We start from the raw sequence: 20,222 nt of genomic DNA on the forward strand, positions 1-20,222 counted from the left end.
CCTTTGAAGGGATGCTCAGAGAGCAAATCCAGCCAAGCTAGCAGGTTAATGTTGCATTTGGCTAAGACCAGATGGGATTGTAAGGAAAGAGAATGACTGTGGTAAACAGCAAACGTTGGGGACACGGAGGGGTGGCAGCGGTGGGGCAGCTCCTTGGATGCAGCATCCTCGGGATGCTGCTCCTTGGATTTCTGTTGCGTTTGACCCAGCTCATTTCAGTGTAGAGGTTTAGAGGAGGAGCATGGAAATAGGAGCAGGGCGATGTGCTGGGTGAGGGAAACAGAGAGGCAGGATGGGGTGGGAACCTTCGGGCTTGCTTTAACCTCATGCACAAAGCCTAATGGGGAACCACATCCTGAACCATCCAGCGTTATGAGGTCATTGCAAACACAAGGGTGTCCTGTTAGAAACCGATGGCTCATCTGCTGGGAACTGGGCTGAAATCTCTCATTTCACAGAAGCCAAGTAATGAATCTTTGGGAAACAGAACATTTCTGCAGAGGGAATATCTGACATTTCAATAGCTGGTTTTGCTGCATAACAGGGGCAAAAAAAAAGCTGAAGATTGAATGCTAGGAAGAAAAAAAAAAAAAACAGACCAAAATTCCACAACAAATCCAGCCCTGGCTTGGCGATAGTGGAACATTTCACTGTGATAAAGTTCAAAATCTTCAGTGTGATTGTGCCAGAACACTCACAAGACATGAAATATTATACGCACTCCATCTGGGCTTTGTGGCACTGAAATATGATAATGTAATACAAAAGCACACAGAGCAAAGAAAGGAGAAGGCAAAGCTGAAGCAATCATGTTTTACGTTATTGAGATGAAATAAGGAGGATATTGTCAAACAAGGGAAGTCAAAATATGTCACTCTGTTTTAAAGAGAAACTTGCATTCAAGGAGATCACTTGGGATTGTTTCGAAGGAGGAACGAGCAGAGAGTGGTTCACAAGTAGTAAACGTCATTGCTCAGATGTGATTTAAGCATTTGTGTCACCCGGTGTCACGAGGGGCCCCGGGGTTATTCCTGGCGTGTATGAACGTGCTCTTGAACATATTAACCCTCAGACAAGGTTTGAATTCACAAACAAGAGCCAGAGGCCTTCTGCTTTATTTGAGATCTCCCATCCACCTTCTCCTCATTCAATGGCTTGGGAAGAGCCTTTGTCCTCCTGAGCATTTCAATGGCAGGACAAGCACCACAGAACATGCTCTCAGCTCTGCCCCTCTCTCTTTGCTGCTGCATGGGGTCACAGCATTAGTACTGCTCTGTGGGACTGTGGTTTGATGAGTAACCTCAAGCTTTCATGTGCATTTCCCTCCGGCTCCCCAAAGCAACAGGATGCAGGCAGCATCTCGGGAGGCACTTGGGAGAAGACTTAAAAGGGCAGGAGCTGATCTGTGGGCGGGCTTTCACTTGCACAGTGCTGCATCCTTACACGGGTCTACACACAATCTTTAGTTGCCTTCACAGCAGCTTTAGTACATGCACAATCACTTTGGTGTAGCATCTCCTCCCGTGGTTCGGGGCTGACATCGGGATGCAGCGTGGTACTGCAGGACTGAGGAAAGCAAATGGTTCAGTCACTGGCTCTATGTCCCACAGGAACTTAGGCTGAGGCACTTAATCAGGCGGTGGAGAAGGAAGGATGAAAAGCAAATTGAGCTATGGACATGGGGAAAGGCTGGGATGGAGGCGTTGGGAACCAGGGCAAGGAGAAGGGGAGCAAGGAGAGGGCTGCGCTTGCCATTGAGCCAGCTGGAGCCTGGATGAGAGGGGAAAGGGAAAGGACAAACATGTGAACTGTCCCTAAGGAATGTTCTGTGCTTTGGGGAGAGTTTGGGGACAGAGTCCTGAGGTCCATGGGCAGCAGTAGGGAATGAAGAGGGGAGACCATGGTGCCTCCTGAGCTGCGCTCATGGATGTCTGACAGAGGAGCATCTGTAAAGTCTCACAGCCACCCCACCTCATCGAGGAGAAAGCCTTTTGTGGGATGCATGGAGCCCTAGTACCATGGCGCAGCAGAGCTCTGTTTGTGCAGTCCTGGGCTGGAGAAACACCAGCCTGCCTTCTGCATCTCTGAACAGGACAGCCTGTTAAACGTGATGCCTCTGAAATGGGCTGAGGCAGATACATCAGGAGCATCTGTTATATCCAGTGCTGAGCATTAAAATATGTGCTAAGAGGAAGCAGGGTGGGAACTAGAGCAGATACTCAGTTCTGGCTGTGGGTCTGAGCAGCCTGATCCAGTTGAAGATGTCGCTGCTCATCGCAGGGGGTTGGGCTGGATGAGCTTTGAAGGTCCCTTCCAACCCAAACCTTTCTATGATTCTATTTCCCCTCCTGGGCTCAGGGAGGTGAGGGTGGTCTCTGTCCAAGGGCTGGAGGCTGCAGCCATCCTCAAGCATTCGCAGCCATCCCTCTGCCTCCGCAGCATCCAGTGGGTGCAGAGCTGCTTTATTTAGTTGTGTTAGCAAGGCGATGAGGGGAAGGATGAAATTGTTTTGTGAAAGGGGCTTGGGTAGGGCAGCACATCCATCTCAGTGTGCAGCAGGCAGCTGCTGGCAACAGCGAAGGGGAGGAAATAATCAATACTCTGTAGATGAGTCTGGTTTTTTATTAGCACAACTGACAGCTCTGAGCATCTGTCCCCTTGTGTCATAGGAAAATCACAGAATCCCAGACTGGTTTGGGTTGGAAGGGACCTTAAAGCTCATCCAGCTCCAACCCCTGCCATGGGCAGGGACACCTTCCACTAGAGCAGGTTGCTCCAAGACCCATTCAACCTGGCCTTGAACACTGCCAGGGATGGGGCAGCCACAGCTTCTCTGGGCACCCTGTGCCAGAGCCTCAGCACTCTCATAGGAAAGAACTTCTGCCTAATGTCTAATCTAAATCTTCCCTCCGAGCTTAAAGCCATTCCCCCTTGTCCTGTCCTTAGATGTCCCCACATCTAGGATCACTTCTTATGATGGGACCTAATTCTGCCCCCAAAGTGGGGCTGGAAGGTGATGACAGTGACACTGTCTTCGCTGGGGACAAGATCCAAGCTGCTTTAACAACAAAGCAGCCTTTTTCCCTGGAAGGGAAGCACAGAGATGGGGTGTGTGTCCCCAGGCTGCTCTCCTTCGAGGGTGCTGCATGTCAGATGGACAAATGTTGCAGGACAATAAAGGTGATGAAAAAACTGCTGTTTCCAATCTGTGAAATGTGGTGAGGCCAAGAAAGACAAAAAAGTAGGTTCCAGATTGGCAATAACTTTTTGTTCCTTTTTTGCTCTTTTTTCAAGGAAATCCCATAAAGTGTTGTTTCAAGTCAAACCATTTGGATTCAGGGCAAAGTGATGCATTTGAATCCCTGTCTTTGCAATAATCTTGTGTGTACCCAAGAAAGCAGAAAACTGAAGTGCCATTGGAATAATGACTTTATAAATAATCTCTTCAGGTTTTACCCAAAGCAGCATCAGACATATCAATGGTTTTGCTGAAATGGCATTTTTTAGGAGAAGAAAACCCAAAACCAAAGAAAGCAAACCCCAATATGAAACATATATAATATATATATATAAAATATAAAATATATTATATATATTTATACAAAAAAAAAACCCAAACCAACCAACCCAAAAAGCCATAACAAATGGACATCACCAAACAATACCTCAAGTGTCACCTGAAAGAGCTGGAAGGAGCCTGTGGATACCCAGCTAGCACTGAAAAGGCACACCAGCATCTTTATGAGGCTCCTTCAGGGGCTCTGTGGTCTCACCAGGATGGGTACAAACTTCATCCACTGTAAAAGAAGGACACATAGGGATAGATTAATAATCCTTTCCCTGTTTCTCCTGTTTTTCTTGCCCTTTGCAGCCTTCCACACTTTTCTGGATTGATTGCCACCCTTGTTTTCAAAACCCTGTAATGTCGTTTTCGCTGTTACCCTGCAGCTGCGTTTCCCTCTGCTTACTCACCCCATCAGCTCTGAGCCTCTCTGAGTACCTACAAGTGTCTTCTTTTCAGTCCTTTTATGCCCTGTACCTGAGATTGTTTTGTTGTCCCTGTAGCCTGTTGAGATAGTTGCTGGCTTCAATTTCCACCCTTTAGAACGTCATTTTCTCACACTAGGAAATATTTCTTTGTGTTTCCTTTGAAAGATACTACAGAAAATTCTCTTAGTGGTACATCCATAAGGTGTTAGACCAGAGGAGATGATTAGACTGTGTAGTCCGAGCTCCTCTATCCACCACAGCTTCTTGAATTTCATGTAGAGCCATATTGAGTGTGATAATACGTGCTTCTCGCTGGCTGCAGCATCCTTTCCGGATAGATAGGCAGCCAGGATAAGCTTTAACCATAAAGCTACTTCACAGAAGTTACCTTCCTGACTGCTAAAGGCCTCCAGTCAACACAAACCCAAACAGGTCACCTTGCCTTTCCCCACACAGCCTTCCACAAGGCACATGGGTGACGAGGGAAAAAGCCATCCATTGTGCATGTCCTGTAGGCAGCTTGAAACCAACAAGTTTGCAGGGTGGGCAGAGCCTCCCTCTCAATACAAAAACCTGATAGGATGGGGATCAAGTCCCATTCCAGGCTTATCTTTATAATATCATATCTATATAATATATCTATATAATATAATGTATCTAATACGATGTTTAATCAGCTTTGTGGAGAAAAATATGTCTATTTTCTCACTGGAGTTTGCTTGGCATCCATCTGGCCACTGGCAGTTCTTGTGTCCTGTACTTAAAGGACATGGCACATCTGGAAGCAAGGGGTGACATGCTCTTCTCTATGGGCTTCTGGTGGTGGAGTGCATGTGTGGAGCAGCTGTGTTAAGTGAGGTACAATTTGAAGCTGTGGCACCTCAAAGCTTCTCCACATGAGTTTTCTTCTTCATGGATATCTTGGGCACTAGGCAAGTCTTTTCCTTAGCTCCAGGAGTAGCAGCTTCATGACTTCAGTATCTAAAGGTCTTATATTCAGTTTGCTCTGGAAACATATCTACAATAACATCATATTTCCTGTTATAAACCAGATACCACAAGGCCACCTCCTCGATGAACACTTTGCCTTTCTCCTCAGCCTTCCACCTGGGGTATGTTATCTTCCAAGCCCTCCTAGATGCTCAGCAAACAATAAGCAACTGGATTCCCCACGAGGAAAGCAGACAAACTGCGTATTGTGCATCAAAGAAGCATGAATCTGAATGGAAAGGTATTTTCCGAGAGTCTGTTGTCGAAGTGTGGCAATATTATGAAGCAGATATTATCCCAGCAGGGTCTGCTGCCTGCTGGCATTCCCAGGTGCTGTGCCGGCAACAGCAGCGTGGTGATTATACCTGGGTTTGATTTCCACACCACTGTCACTTATAAATGGTCCATGATTATACCTTGTGCTGTGTTTCTGCTCCCCTGTGATGCAGGCAGGGCAGGCAGGGGGGCAAAGGGATGTGATGATGGGGGACCGTGGCTCTTAACTTCATGATTCCCACAGCTACAGGCAGGAAAAGAGCTGCTTGTGCTTTGATTTGCAGGTACAGGCAGAGGCAGGCAGCACAGGCAGCCTGCCTGTCCTCTGGTACCCACGAGGAGCACATCTTGCATCGTAGAGCACAGGGAAAGGGGAAAGGGGCTGCTTGGAGCAGTACTGCAAGTGTCAGAGCTAACGAAGAGAGAGGTCATTTCCCCTAAACCCAGGCACCGCGATGGGGCTGGGGATGCTCTGGCCCATCTGGAAGGCTTCGAATGACAATGAGGGGCTACAACAAAAGGAGCTATAGAAGCAAATGAATGACATATAGAAACAGGGACAGAGCTCCCGCCCAGCCCTGTCCTCTTTGATTTGAGCTGGAAAATCAATGACTAAGCCTTGCTCAGAGCCCTTGCCTCCAAGGGCAGCTGTGCCGGTTGCTCCGGTCACAACTGTGCTGCTGCCCCAGTGAAAGCAGGGGTAAGGGAGGGCTTCCCTCATTGCCCTGAACTCCCAGCCTTGCTCCGGAAAGAAGAGGGAAAACCAGCTCAGCAGAGGTGTTTCCAAATCACAGTGGTAGGAAGCAGCTGAGCTGTACCCTGTGCCCTGGTGCTCTCCGTCCCTGTGCATCCCAGCAGCCTGTGCCCTTGATGCTCAGATACTCCTCTCCCTCTTCTATGTGAATGTAAGCCAATTTAGCTAATGATCCCAAAGTGCTTTGAGGAGGCGGGGTAGGTGAGTAATGCCAGATGTTGGGGTAGCTACCACAGCGGTTTTACATTGACAAATACGAGGCTGCCTGAGCTTTTCCATTCTAACTCCTTGCTTCTGGTTGCTCTTTGGTTTTCTTTCATCACCTTGTGGGCTGAGGTTTCCTCAGCTTTATCCCCAACTGAAAGTGAGATGTTTCTCCTTTGTGTTAATTGATTTTCTCTGCTGAAGCTTTGGGTCAGAAGGATGGGAAGAAAGAGGAGAAAGAAAGGACGTGACGTCTCCCTCTGAAAAGGATGCTGGCTGTATCTTTTTGCCAAGCAGGGAGGCAAGCTGCCATAGGGGCCCATCACGAGCCACGTTTTGGGGCTGGCATGTACCTGGTGTGTACCCATGCTACATCATGTGTTCCCTATAGCCTGACAGCAGTTAAGCAGTAATGTACTTTTTGAGCTGCAAAGTAAAAAGACTTCAGAGCTTGTCGGTGCAAGGCTGAGAACAAAAGGTCACCAGAAAATCAAACCAAGCACTGGCACAGGCATCTTAGCAAAGTGTCTCTCATTTTCCAAGGGCACTCTGCCTAAAACACAGGCAACAGTGCTAGCCTGGGTCCCAGTGACCCACTCTCCATCAGGTAACCCCGTTACAGCCTCCCTGTCATTCTGTTTGTTCCCTTTCTGGATCAGATCCAGTTTTCTTTTAATCCTTTTGTTAAAGAGGAAGTGCATCTGCAGCATCCAGAGCAAGAGCGTGTCTCATCTCTGCATCACCCTGGGGTGCTGCTGACTGAGGAAGGGGCTCATGGATGAAGTGGGATCAGCTCAAACCACAGCCCATTGCTCAAAGAAGCTGAGATCCCCAGGGTAGCCTCCTAAAGAAGAGGGAGGCAAACCACCGTGGTGGAGCCTTGCATTAGGATTCCCCCTTGCAACCTTAAATGACTGCATGCAGCATTTATAGTGCTGCCCGCTGCTCCCTGTGTGCACGACGAAGTCTTTGTAATTAATTCATAGGAGAGGCACAGCCAACCGTACCTACACAGCATACCACAGATTAAATTTAACATCAAAGAGCAATTGTGAATGTTTCTTGGCATATATAGGCCACCTAGTTTAACATTTCAGCCATCTCTGTGGTTAACTGCTTCGGTCCCTGGATGAAGCCGTGCAGCTGCCAACAGCTGGAAGCCTCTTGCAGAGCAAAAAGAGCATCCACCGCAGACCTCTTTGCCTGTGTGATGCTTTCAGAGCCACAGCAGTGCAGGCCAACTCCTGGCAGCAGTCAGAGCATGACCATGAAGGTGAATATTCAAAGCAGGACCCTCACTAGAGCTGGGGCTTCTGGTATGATGCAGGTGCTGCTTCCCCAGTCAACAGCAATTGGTCACATTCCCAGATGTGCACAGATTTCCTCCTGATGGTAATGGGGTTTTTGGCAGAAACATAGAAAAACCTCATAAACAGTGAACAAAACCTTCAACAGCTGCACAGTGGAAAGGGACCAGTCTTGCTCATTGGGAGACAAGGTTTACATCAAAAGTAAATCACCCTTCGGTGTGCCTTGGTGGCTGAGGTGCACCAAGGCATCTCCCTGCAGGCAGAACGATGCTTGTGAGGAACAGGCTGTGACAGACTGTCTTGCAGTTGCTTATGGTATTGAAAAGAAAGATGCTTGCAGGGATAACATGACAACATGAGTCTTAGAATCATAGAATCACAAATTGGTTTGGGTTGGAAGGGACCTTAAACCTCATCCAGTTCCAAACCCTGCCACGGGCAGGGACAACTTCCACTAGAGCAGCTTGCTCCAAGCCCCATTGAGCAGTGAGGAGCCCTAAGTGCCTGCAGGACCCTGCCCAGGAGGACTCAGTGATGCTGGAGGAACCAAAAGAGGAGGAAAACCACTTTATAAGGAACCTGGGAGTTAGGTGCAGCACTGATCTGGCAGCCTGCTGTGTGCAGGGTACATGATGGGGACACAGCATGACAGCATTCAACCACCCTCTTGAGAAGGACAGCTGTAACCTCCTGCCCACAGCCAGATGTTGGGATGTGCAGGGTCCCACGCCTGTGCTTTGCATCAGGCTGATGTCAGGCAGTGCTAGATGAGGCTAGCCAACTCCCTCTTTCCCTGCTGACTAGGAGTGATCCACACTACGGCAGCTCATAGTGGAGCTGTAGCATTTGCTTAGTACATGGTGTCCATCAAAATAAGGGTGGGTAAATGGTATGAGCTCAGTCAGTGTAAACAAGGGAAAGAGAGACAGTGTTTATGCAGGTTTGCCCTGGTTGCAGAGCAGGGATAAAGCCACATTCCTCATCCCTTTGCTGATGGATGTTCCATCCCTGGCAGTGTTCAAGGCCAGGCTGGATGGGGCTTGGAGCAACCTGCTCTGGTGAAAGGTGTCCCTGCCTGTGGCAGGGAATTGGAACTGGATGAGCTTTAAAGTCCCTTCAAACCCAAACCATTCTATGATTCTATGATTTTATTCTGTGATAGGGTTAACACTGAGTGCAAGGCTGGATCTGATCTCCCCACCACAGAAATGCTCAGGTACTTGCTCCTTCTTCAGTCACTTCTGCCTCTCACCACCAGCCTGAAGCCCCATCTGCCCTGGCAATGGACACAGATGTTGGATGTTGGACATACATAGATGCATTTAGCCTAGAACACTTAGCATCCTATGACTGGGTCCTGAGAGCACCTTTCCCTTGGTGAACAGGGCCCTGACAACCATCTAGCAGGATGAAAATGTTCCACTGGCTGCTAGCTATACAAATATAGCACTTGGCACCTTTACGTATATATTTTTAATGCCATGAATACCTTTGCCAAGTCCTGTGTTTTCCAGCATGCTGAGCTCTGTTCTCAGTATACCTTGCCAATCTACTAAACATGTTTTCAGTCCCATAAGAGGTAAATAGAAATCTTCTTGCATCTGGCCCTTTCACGCTCTGGGTGCCCAGGGAGCTGCCTCTGTGCTGAATGTGAGGCCAATTCCCAGTGCAGCCATTCCCAGGATCCATCCTCCTTTCAGGGAGTGAGGACGAATAGCAGCATTTGGCAGAAGCACAGATGAAGGGAAATGGACCCCTTACAAGTAAGATTCAAAGCCAGGGCTAGGTTTGGAGAGAAGCAGCTCAGAAGGAAGGAGCAAGAGTTAATGGTGACAGGAAATATCTGGAAGGTTCTTCATTCTTAGGTGGTGCTGCCTTTGTCTTGTCCCTGCATCCCCAGCTGCAGGGATGCGCAGACATCCACCACCATTAGAGCTCTGGACCAAAACTGTGGCACCTCTCTATAAGGTAGTCCAATGCCTATGAACCACTTCCATTTTAACTAGGGATGCACAGGATGCTCTGTGGAATGATTCTGCCTAATGTGTTTTAAGCTGAAGTGACATAAGAAGTAAATAAGCAGCAAAACCAATGACAAGTTGCCTTCCTTTCTAACCATCAAAATTCAGCTTTAAATACAAAATGGTCATAACAATAAAAAGCAGGCTTCAGGTAAGTCTATAAACCTGTCCGTGTTCCCCATCACCCTCTATTCATAGCCAGAAAGGAGCAGTTCTACCACTGAAGGAACGTCATCACTAAACACTGAGTCTCTGGGGATGTCTATTGCTTAGGACGAGCTCCAGCCCTCGCTCTAAGCCTTGACCCAGGCCTGAGTTTTAAACGCTGTACCTCTATTCCCCACATAAAGAGCCAGAAAAAGTCAAATCCATACCATTGGCAGTGGGGCTTTTCAGATGTTAGGGTCAGCCTCTAAGCCAGTCACAGCTTGGGCAGAGCCATGGGGTGGTCAGATCTGTAGGAGTCTGAGCAGAGCAAATCCCTGGCTTTGCCTACTTTTCCAGTATCCTTGTGGTTAGAGGTGCCTCCAGCTCTTCCCCAACATCCACCTTCCTGAGGGGCAAACTGACTCCTGCCCATGAAATTACAATCCTATTTTCCCAAAGAAGGGTAAAGAATGATTCCTCTGGGGCACTGGGAGGTGAGTGGGGCCAGGTAGCCAAGGAGACAAATAGCATGAAATGAAAACTAAAGCACTATCAGGGAGATAAGAGCCTGCTTTATGGGAAGTACTCGGAGCTATTTTGAGGGAGTGCAATTAGCAGTCTAGAGCTCTACCTTTGTGGGAAGGACATATGAGAAAGAATGAGGCATTCATTGTTACAACCAGAACTTGCTTATCACAAGGATGAGTTCCAGCTTATGGTTGGGAGGGGATCTACAAAGGCTATGCACTCCCAAATTACATTGAAAGTAAGCAGAAGAAGCTTTCCTAGGGTCACATCTGACAAATCCCACTCGTTTTATAAAGAAAACTCTTTATAGGGAAATACCCCCCCCCAATATTCACAGTTTTTACTCCTATAGCCCTAAATCAGTGGAAGCACATTGGCTTGGTGTCCAGGGACCTCAGCCTGTTGCAAAGCACACCCATCTCTTTGTGACCTTTAAATTATATGTGGTGACTTTGTGAGAGTTCCTTTACCCACTCTGGTTTGTGCATTAGAGCAGAGCCCTTTTTGATTATACAAGTCCATTTCCTCCAATGTGCTTTATTATGGTGAAGCTATTATAGCAGTTCAGCCTTGTGCTTCCGTATTCAACCGAAACAGCTCCAGCAAACAACCCAAACATCTTCACTTAGCAAAACACCACATTTGTGCTGTACTTGCTAATCAACAGAGATTCCTGTCATCCTTTTGGGGTATAACAGCATGTCAACACGCATCCAATCTAGGTCTGCACTGCGGTGGCACTGGCTCTGCAGTGAGTTGTGCACCAGGCTGTGGGCACGACCCGCTTCCTGCATTACTGATGCTGTAACATCAGACCCACAGCCACACAGCTCCCTTACTGTGTGTAGGGCTGCAGAGCATCCCCCTCTGCATGGAAAGGCTGTTGCAGGAATACTCTGTGCCAGTAAGGTATCATTAGAAAACCCCAACAAAAGCCCCCCACCTAGACAGGGTCAGATAAGCCTGTACAAACTGTTCATCCACTTGGTGAATTAATGCAAGAGCAGAGATTTGGAGGCAGGAGCCCAGCAACAGCACTAGTATTGAGGCTGCTGCTCAGAGCAGCTCCTGCTCTCACTAAAGGATGATTTGAGAAGGAAAGTCCAAGTGGATACAGAGGGTACTAAAGGACACATCCCATTCCTAGGGCTCTACATTCAGGTCTGCAGCTTTGTTCCCCCCTCCTCTTTTAGGTGGGTTGTAATGTTAAGCGCAAATGGGCCATTAAGTGGACTTGTACCAGCAAAATGACCCCTCTGATTGTAAAATGTCTTCATTTAATTGGCAAAGAAAGCCTCTAGGCACACGAGAAGTCCTTTGCCTGGTTTATAACAAACAGCAGTCACCATGGCATTTTCAGCTGTCTAAGGCACTGTGTACCTTAAGGTAAAAGGTGAGTGTTTTGAACTGGCTTTGTGAGCATTTGTTAAAGTCTCACACAGTTATACCCAATGTGCCCAGTATAAACAGTGGGTTCATATTTTACAGACATGGGAGCTCATTAGGGCTGACCTAAACCTCCTGGCACAAGTAACTGCCAGGTTCCTCAAGGGGACAGCCAGGAAAATGACAGTGAATTAGTTAAACCCTACCTGTTTTAATCCTATAAAAGGAGTTTGGGGAGACTTTAATAAGATCTAAGCTCACATGTGTTGCTTTTCCATGGTGTGTTGCTTTTGGCAGTGTAATACCCCAAGCTTTCTCAACACAGAATGACAGGTCCCTGCTGCTGCCACGTCGATAGGATGGGCTTTGGGGTTTTCAACCAAGAAGAGGCTTTTGCTCAAACTAACCTGAGGATAAAGTGCTATAGGAATGGGTTGGTGGCTCCAGCACCCCAGGGGCTGGGCTCACAGCTTGGGGTCATAGAATCATAGAATGGTTTGGGTTGGAAAGGACCTTAAGATCATCCAGTTCCAACCCCCTGCTATGGGCAGGGACATCTCACACTAAATCATCTCACCCAAGACTCTGTCCAACCTGGCCTTGAACACTGTCAGGGATGGAGCATTCACAACTTCCTTGGGCAACCCATTCCAGCACCTCACCACCCTCACAGTAAAGAACTTCTTCCTTATATCTAACCTGAACTTTCCTTGTTTCAGTTTGAACCCACCACCCCTTGTCCTGTCACTACAGTCCCTACCCAGCATCCTTATAGGCTCCCTTCAGATACTGGAAGCTGTTCTGAGGTCATCACACAAATGAAGTCACACCAAGCAAAGAGGTGGGGTAAGGAAGGTTACAGGGACATGTAAGGGCAGTGAGTGGGGACTTTCTTCTTAGGGTGGCAAATAGATCCGCTCTGTTGTGCCTGAAACTGTCTCCAGAAGAAGCCAGTGCCTACGGCAGAACCCAGCAAATGGCATAGCTGGGCTTGGGCAAGCTCCAGGGTATTTGCTGTAGTGGAAAAATAAAACCACAATTGGTTTCCCCCCCAAAAACCAGAGCGGGAAGCAGGCGGAACAACAAACCCCAGCTTGAATTCCAATAGGTCCTTGACTTTTAGAGCTAATGTAGGTTGCATCTGTTTTTTTTTCCCCAGTAACATGAGAGAAACTGATTTAATTTCACTTGTAGCGAAGCAGAAGATTAGATGGGGCTAAATGTGTGTGTAGGCTGTTTATTAGCAAATGGAAGTGAGCAGTGAAGGAAAACAAACAAGCTTGTTGTAGGGAGACTTTGTCACTGTATCACCGGTCAAAGGCTCCCCAAGGAAAAGCAGGCAAGCTCCTAATTGGACTTACACAGCACTGAGCAGCTGGAGAGGATCCCTGCTCCAGAGCAGGAGAATTGTGCAATTTGGCTTCATTGACAAAAAAAAAAGCCTGTTTCCCAAAGGATGCAGCCCTGGGTTTGCTCAGTTGAGGCTGCTGGGAAGGTTTTCCACTGGGATGTGTTCAGGCATTTAGCAATTGGTTAAAGTGCTCTGACTGGGAGAACTATTGCCCCCAGCCATAGAATCAGAGAATGGTTTGGGTTGGAAGGGACCTTAGGAACATCCAGTTCCAACCCCCCTGCCATGGGCAGGGACACCTCACACTAAACCATGTCACCCAAGGCTCTGTCCAACCTGGCCTTGAACACTGCCAGGGATGGAGCATTCACAACCTCCCTGGGCAACCCATTCCAGTGCCTCACCACCCTCACAGGAAAGAACTTCTTCCTTATATCCAATCTAAACTTCCCCTGTTTCAGTTTGAACCCGTTACCCCTTGTCCTATCACTACAGTCCCTAATGAAGAGTCCCTCCCCAGCATCCCTATAGGCCCCCTTCAGATACTGGAAGGCTGCTATGAGGTCTCCACGCAGCCTTCTCTTCTGCAGGCTGAACAGCCCCAACTTCCTCAGCCTGTCTGCATACGGGAGGTGCTCCAGTCCCTTGATCATCCTTGTGGCTTCCCCCTCTCCACTGTGCTGCAGACCATCTCTCTGGTGACAGCGATGCCTGTGTGGCTCATGAGCCACCTCTGAGTGCTCCAGCAAGGCAGACTCACTTCATTTGTCTTACAAATTGCATTCATACATCCTAATATGATTTTGATTTATTTTCCATCACAACGTAACAATGGCATAAAGTTTGCATAGGTGATGCTTTCTAAGCCCTTTCTTCCTGCAGACCCACTGCCTATCCCACCATTTCCATCTTATCATAGAATCTTTAGGGTTGGAAAGGACTTCAAGGTCATCTAGTTCCACCCTCCCTGCCATGGGCAGGGACACCTTCTACTTAAGAGTCTGATTATTCCTTCCTAAGCGTACTCCTTTGTACTTTGTGCAAGTGCCTCCTGTTATTTTCAGACTATTTCTTTAACTCATCAAGACCCTTTTGAATTCTCCTCTTGCCAAATGTGCCTGCAGCCCCTCCCAGATTAATGCCACCTGCAAATTTAATAAGTATGTTCTCATTCCATCATCTCAGCCATTAATGAAAACATTGAATAACATCTGCTAACAGGAATGATCACTGCAAAATCTCAGCTGATGAATCATTCCAACCTGACAATTAAATGTGAGCAGTTTTAAGCTACCCTTATACTCAGTCTATAGAAACTGCCTTTGGGCCATGCTTCTCCAACTTGTTTATGAGTATGTCATAGAAGACTAGTGTCATAAACCTTACTGAGTTGAAGACACATGACATTGACTGCTCCTGCCTTGTCCACAAGCCCTATTACCCTGTCAAGGAGGAAATTGAATTGTGTTGACACGATTTATTCCTGACATATTCCTATTAACTTCAACTTTTCTCAGCTTTATCATGTAGGTGCTTGCAAAAAGAACAGTTTGATTATTTGTTACCAGGTTTCTGTGCAGAAATAGAAGTTAAGCTCATGGCTCCATAATTTTCTGTCTCCCTTTATCCAAATGAAAGGCTTTTTCTCTGCCTGGGGAGCAGGATCTGCAAAAGCTCCCCATTATTATCAGAGAGTAGCCTTAGGTCAATGTTTCCTTTAGGCTTTGAAAAATCTCTTCATCTGCACAGAAGAGTATGAAAACCAGCAAAGATGATGCTCATGCACTGTCTGTCTTTGACGTTGCTCGTTTTTGTGGTATACAAAGCAGGAGGACTTTTCCCCTGCAGTCTGAGCACCAGGTAATGCCTACTGCTCTAATAGGAACAGAGGTGCTCTGCTGTAAACACCCTGAGCCCACTCATTCTCCCACCACTGCATTAGAAATGTGTAACCATGCTCAGGTCCAGCAGAGGACCATCAGGCTGATTTTAGAATAACTGGCTTATCGGTTTGTGCTTCTAAAGAGAGCTCCAGTGATGAGAGTTAGTAAGGGATGGTGCCATTTGCATCTTTCAGGAGGACAATGGGAGAGGAATTAAACAGCACCACGATACTGCCAAGTATTATGATGCTAATTTTTCATAGAAAGGGTCAGAGGGCTTCAGGCAGTTGTGAAAGGGAGTCTCTTCGTGCTCCATCACCCTCCCACTCCTCACTGCATTTTGATTGGAAGCAGAGTGCATGTCAGTACTGGGAACACTGGGGAGAAGTCCCTTTACAGCCTCCCTCTGCCTTTCCTGCCCGTTCTGGGCATGAGGTTTATACTTTGGTGGTGCCACAGCTACCTGATCACGGTGATATTAGTGCTCAGTTTGGGTGCCCTGGAGCAGAACAAGAGCAGAGCACTGAGCCTGACCTTGCTGCTCCATGGATCAGCTGTGATCACAACCTCCTAGTGTGGCACTAGTAACCCTACAATAAGGGTTTAGCCTTCAGTGATGGTTATTGATAACGGATAGCCTTCAAACGCAGCCTGATGCGAGCAAGCTGGCATGGCAGTAAGGCAGAGACTAGCCATATCACAACATCACTTCAGGCATAACATACATCAGGTTTCTGTTGTGAATGTATTATGGGAGGAGAGGAGCAGCAGGAAGGCAGGCAGAGGTGCACAGTGGAGCGGTCAGCCTGCTGTGTGCATGCAGCCATCTGAAACCCTTTAATGGTACATGTGCCTTGAGGAAAACCAGTTTGGTGAGGAGCTTTTGCAGGCACAATCAGTGGCATATGTGAACAATGGTCCAGACGCGGGGGCTGAAATGAAAGCTGAAATGAAAGCTGAAAGAAAAGCCTTTATCAGTCAGCACCGTTACAGCACACACAGCTGAGCCTCTCGGGGGTTAGGCACTGAAAAGCCCCTGGCATATGGGGAGGCCAGCCTCTTCTTTTAACCCCTCCCCAGCCTGACAGATTGGGGCATGAAAGGGAGGGATAATCCCTCAGGAACAAGGAGCAAAGTCTTCTTGTTCTCTAGTGCTGGTGGCGCAGCAGGGTGACGGTGCCAATGGGCTTGCTGCTCAGCATCCCTGCCTCTGTGACTGCCTGCATGAGCGTGCTGCTGCTTGGAGAACAGGGCTTTTCCACTCAAAAGACATGAAAAAGCAAGGACAGCAGCAGACATAGGGATGTAGTGCATGGGTGATGTGTATTTTGTGTTATATGGCTTGATGCCTACTCTAGGTACCTCCCCCTGACCACTGGGATATGTGAACCTGGCCTGTTTGGGAGGCTTGGATACAGGATGGGGAAGGGCTATGCAGGCAGTGAAGCTGGAAAGGAAAACTGGTTGTGAAGAGGCAGGATGGGTGCAGGGAAAGGTCTGGCAAGGTGCAGCACTGGGCAAAGCTGGGGGTTAATTTGGTTCTGAGAAGCAGGAAGATGAGGAGAAACCATGGGTGGCATAGGACAGGAGGATGTGTGAGGGAAGGAAGGTGGAGATACAGGCATTGTGCCATTTTGGACTGAAACCTTTAGGATACCTTTATCCTACCCAGTTTCCAGTAATAACCACGAAAGCCTTCCTCTCTGGGGCCAGCATCACTGAGCCTCCTTGGTTTGTATGCTGGAAGGGATGATCCTTTAACCACGCTTGCAGTCACTGCTGGTGAGGAACGGATTTTCAGCACTCAACTAAAGCCCTATTAGGTTGATGTGAATCAGACCCAATAAATGATTCCAAATTAAGTTGGGCAACAGTCTCTATATGAAAAGTCCAGTTAATGAGAGCGTTGTATCCAGAGGGTGATGGGTGGGTGGAGGAGGGGACTGCGCCATGCACAATAGTCTCTCAGTGTCATATTCTGCACAGAGGGGATTTTAATTTATTATTCCATGCTGGAATGACACAAAGGAGGAGAAAATAACTCCTTTTCTACCCCCAAACTGGAAATGAATGTTGCAGCTGTGCAAGCAGCACCCGCCCTGATTTGCCTGAGAGAAAGGCCCCAGTTAAATAAGGGGAGGATCTCAGCAGCCAGCAAATTGTATTACAGGGGAAGAGAGATTCAAGCCTCTCTTGTTTGATGCCGGTTCGCTTATTGAGCAGTATTAACCCTTCTGGCTGCTGCTTTGTTTGCTGGCTGGAAGATATCCCCAGAGAGGCTCCCTGCGTGAGCTCGGAGTGACCTTACCCTGGTGCAGCTTCCCTGCATCGGCCATGGGGCCACCTATAACCACTGAATAAGCCCAGCATCTGCCTCGCTGCCTCATTAGGGGACTGAGGTTTAACACTGTATACCAGCTCCTGTGTGCCCTACATTGGAAATTAGCTTTCCAAGGGAGGACTGGGACCAGCTGAAAGGGAAAGCAGATTCATTGCTAGCAGTGGGGAGGGAAGGGATTTCTTTCCATTGCTAACCGCACTGGCTTCCCATAGGATCTGCCTTGAAGATCTTCCTTTTGATTTTCTTTTGCTAAGCAATAAGCGGAGCTGTGGAGATAATCTGTCCCTCGATGCTTTTGGCTCTGCCTTTGCACGCAGTGGGGTATGAGATGCGATGCTTAAGGATTCATTGGATGAATCAATGGACCCTGGTATTTCTGCAGGGGAGAGTGTAAGTGGGGTGAATGTTTCTGACAGGCAGCAGATCCAAGGTGAGGATACAGAGAGATGTGGGATCCTGGGCTGGAGAAGGACTTCCCAACCTCCCACATCTCATTAAAAAAACATAAGAACTGACTAAAAAGAAAAGAAAAAGAGTTAAAAACTGAACTAAAAATGGAAACAACAGAAGTGCTTACAAATGAAAATAAATGAGGATATTCTGTGGCTTTAAAAGTTGAATGGGGGTATGGAGACGTGACTTGCAGAGAGGGAAATCATTATGGAAATCAACAGGATGGGGCAGGGTTAAAATAGGTAAATATTGAGAGCATGCAATGTGTTAACATTCACTAGCTATAAAAGCAGGAAGGGATTCAGACCTAGGTAGCAATACAAAAAGAGAACAGCAACCATCCCCACTGATTAAGCAGCTTAAGCTGAAGGATGGGATAGTCAATGACCAGGAAACAGGCAAGAAAGAGGAAAGGAAAGCAACCAAATGAGATGAAGGATCAAACTTGGACCTGAATGTTACTTGAATTAATAAGATACATCCAGCTTTTAGGTCAGACCCTGATGTTTTTGTTTTCTATTTTATTCTCCCTGGAGAGCAGTTACACAACTCAGTGTAAGGGTAATGGCTTGAAGTCTGAAGTAGGCATCCCCAGCCCTCCAGCAGCTGAGATGCTGTGTCCATCCAGCCTCCCCCCAAGCCTGCATCTCACCTGGTTGTTGCCCAAGAGGTTCTTCTGAGCTATGAGTTGTTCAGAGCTCTTCCTATTTGCCTGTGCAGCCTCTGAGCTGCAACGGGAACAGTAAATCATAAGAATTGCTGGTTTGAGGCAGCAGACTTGTCCCCTGTGAGGGGACATGTCCTCTTGGATTCGGGGAATGCAATTACATCGCTGCGTACAATGAGAGGGGTTGATGTTCCTATTGGAAATAGAGAAAAACCACAATAAAAGGACTGATTTCAAGGAAATTGCTCTGATTTTTGGTTTATGAAAGGGAGAACAGCATTCTTCATCTGCTGCTCACTTCAGGGATCCTAAGCCTTCTACCCTATTCTGCGCTGTGTGTGAGAGATTAAAAGAGTTGCTTTTTTTTCCCCACTATATTGAAGAACTGAAGATTATTCTCCTCCTTTAAATAGAATTGAAAGAAAATAAAATCCAGCTACACATTCTCTTTCAAGATTTGAGTTGGACTTGTTGAGATAGCCTCTGCTGTGATTTATATGCACCAGTCATATCTGAGGGGGAGTATGAACAACACTTGTCATGAAGAGATTGTGGCACATCCACCTCTCTCCTCATTATTAATCCCATGGGCAGAGAGGTTTTGTCATTAGCCTCTTTAGCTTCATAGCCTCTGGCTTAGGGACTGGTTTCAGGCAGGCATAAAGTGAGGCAGGGAGGGATCTCCATGGTCACTCCAGGCCACTCATCCATCTGGGTCCAGGGGAAACTTCTTATTGCATCAGGATGAGCCTCCTTGGCTTGTGTGAGACAGAGCAGAATATGTTATTGACAGGAAGCTCTGGAAAATATAGAGATGGGGTTGGAAGGAAAAGGAAGTGTAAGTCAGGGTGCATTTGCAGGGGCTAGTTATGATTCAAAAGCTGACGTCAATATTTGTCTGGAATTTGGCTCCATCTCCAAGAATGCGAGCAAGTTGTCCTGCACAGCTTCTCCCTCAGCCAAGGAGAGTGTTTAGAGGAAGGAGATGATGTGTTATTGTTTCCACAGGGATATGGACCAGACCATCTGGCTCAGCCACTAAGAAGCTCTTTTGCACCTGGTATTAAACATGCAAAGACCATCTCAGGACAAGCACATGGGTCCATGATCCAGCCCTGACACTGCTGCTGCAAACACTGATGGGTTTATAACGCTGGGGGTGCAGCCACCCTATATCTGAGGAAAGTGAACACAGGGACCCTTCTTGTGGCTACTGTGTTAACCAGTGACAGTCTGAAACCAGTGCTTCTGGTGGGAGAAGGAATAGAGAAAACACGTTGAGATGCTTGGATGAAGCAGAGGATACAGACCCAGTAGATTTGGGTCCCTGTGTCACCTTAGCCAGAAGTGTGCAATGCACCGTGTCGGCATGTGTATGATTTGTAGGAAAGAGGTTCAAAGGGAGTCTTTGCTGTTTACTACCTTAGCAAATCCCCCTCACAAGCACAATCCCCTCAGCTGACCATCTCTTTCTGTGCTGGCAGGTCACCGCCATCACAGCATGATGTACTGTGCCATGGAAAGGGGTCCTTTGCCCATCTTCCCTCCCAGGCTGGGGAATGCCCTATGCAGCTGTTTTGTGCATGATTGCTTAAGTCAGTTCAATAGTTTAGCTCCTGTTCTCACCATAGTATCATGTTGTTGTGCCTTTATATTTGTGTTTGTTTTCCTGGACCCACTCTTTCTGTTGTGTGTTCACAACAGTGTTGGCCTGTTTCTTCAGTGCCTGATTCTGTTGGCTACACAAACCCACTCTGTTGGCTGCCTGATCCCGTTCAGTCCCCACACAACTCTCTGCAGCTTCTATCCATGTGGATTCACCTGCCACCTCCCATGGACACCCATGGCAATGAACACAATGCCCATGCATCACCCATCGCACATACTGGGAAACCCCACTCCCATCCCTTCATCAACACCT

At 47.5% G+C, this 20,222-nt stretch overlaps 1 long non-coding RNA gene across 1 annotated transcript in view; it reads left to right on the top strand.

Moving 5' to 3' along the window:
• The window catches only part of LOC133273736 (uncharacterized), a 589,959-nt gene that overhangs the window by 230,924 nt on the left and 338,813 nt on the right, over positions 1–20,222 (top strand). The gene's annotated exons all lie outside the window — the stretch shown is intronic.

Source organism: Pezoporus flaviventris, unplaced genomic scaffold (assembly GCF_033815535.1).
Source record: "Pezoporus flaviventris isolate CSIRO_AGI_PZ_B2104156 unplaced genomic scaffold, CSIRO_AGI_Pfla_v1 ptg000035l, whole genome shotgun sequence".
NCBI classification, from domain to species: Eukaryota; Metazoa; Chordata; class Aves; order Psittaciformes; family Psittacidae; genus Pezoporus; species Pezoporus flaviventris.